Source organism: Carlito syrichta, unplaced genomic scaffold (assembly GCF_000164805.1).
Source record: "Carlito syrichta isolate Samal-C Ts95f unplaced genomic scaffold, Tarsius_syrichta-2.0.1 Scaffold307480, whole genome shotgun sequence".
Lineage (NCBI taxonomy): Eukaryota > Metazoa > Chordata > Mammalia > Primates > Tarsiidae > Carlito > Carlito syrichta.
The window spans coordinates 172,998-174,497 of record NW_007251576.1 but is presented as its reverse complement, the minus strand read 5'-3'; positions in this window follow the sequence as shown (position 1 = coordinate 174,497).

Sequence of the window (1,500 nt, the reverse complement as noted above, 5' to 3'; positions counted from 1 at the left end):
AGGTCTCTTTGGTCCAGAGTCTCACTGAGGTTCCGGATCTTCTTGCTGATTTTTTGTACTGATGATCTGTCTAGGGTTGTGAGTGGGGTATTAAAGTCCCCAGTTATGATGGTGTTAGAGTCAATATCTTTCTTTAGTTTTCCTAGAGGTTGCTTTATGAAAGTTGGCGCACCTATGTTGGGTGCATATATGTTTAGGATAGATATTTCTTGTTGATGGAGTGAATCTTTTATCATTATGTAGTGGCCCTCTGTATCTTTTTAAATTTTTGATAGCTTAAATGGTTTTTTTTCTGAAATTAGGATCGCAACTCTTCCTTTCTTTTGTGTTCCATTCACCTGAAAATTTGTTTCCCATCCTCCTACTCTGAGTCTGTGTATGTCCTTTCTAATGAGATGGGTCTCTTGAAGGCAGTATATTGTTGCCTGGTGATATTTTATCCATTTTGCCATTCTATGTCTTTTCAGTGGTGTGTTTAGTCCATTCACAGTCAGGCTAATTATTGAAATGTGAGAGCTCGTCCCTATCATAGAGTTCTTATAGAGTTGTTGTTCTTCTACTTGGTTTTTTTTTTTTTTTGTCTTTCTTTTGGTTTTTGTTCATGTATATTTTATTCTTTTCCCTGTACTCTTGTGAAGAACGTTGTTCTTTTTTCCTTTTCTTCTGTGTTTAGTACTTTCTTAAGTGTTTCATGTAGAGATGGTTTGGTGGCAGCATAAGTTCTTACGGATTGGATATCTGGGAAGATTTTAATTCTCCCTCACTGATGAAGCTTAGCTTGGCTGGGTAGGTTATTCTTGGTTGAAATTGTTTATCCTTTAGGACTTTGAAGATAGGGCTCCAAGCTCTCCTAGCCTGCAGGGTTTCTGCAGATAAATCTGCTGCTATTCTGATTGGTCTTCCATGGTGGGTGATCTGGCCTTTTTCTCTTGCTGCCTTTAGGATTTTTTCTTTTGTGCCTACTTTATTTAGGCGAATTATTATGTGTCTAGGAGTTGGTCTTCTCATTTGTTGTCTTGCGGGGGTTCTCTGAATCTCTTGTGTTTGAATTTTTGTATCACTGATTAGATGAGGGAAATTTTCTTGAATGATCTCGTGGAAAGTTTGTTCCAATGTGGTCTCTGTTTCTCTTTCTACCTCAGGGAGTCCGATTATTCTTAGGTTAGGCCTCTTGAGGTAGTCACTCATCTCTTGAAGGTTTTGTTCTGTCTTTTTTAGCTTATTTTCTGTGTTTTTAAGAGTTTGGGTTATTTCTATATTTTGGTCCTCAAGCTCTGAGATTCTTTCTTCTGCTTGGGGTAATTCTGCTTTCCATGCTTATCAATTTGTTATTTATTTCATTCACAGTATTCTTTATTACTGTTATCTCAAATATCAGCTCCTTCCCTAGTTTCTTCTTGTGTCTCCTCAATTCTTTTTTAGTCTCTCCATTAATTGTTTTGAAATCTGGCTTACATTTTGAAACCCTTCTTTCTGGGGACTTTTCATTGTTTGTATTCC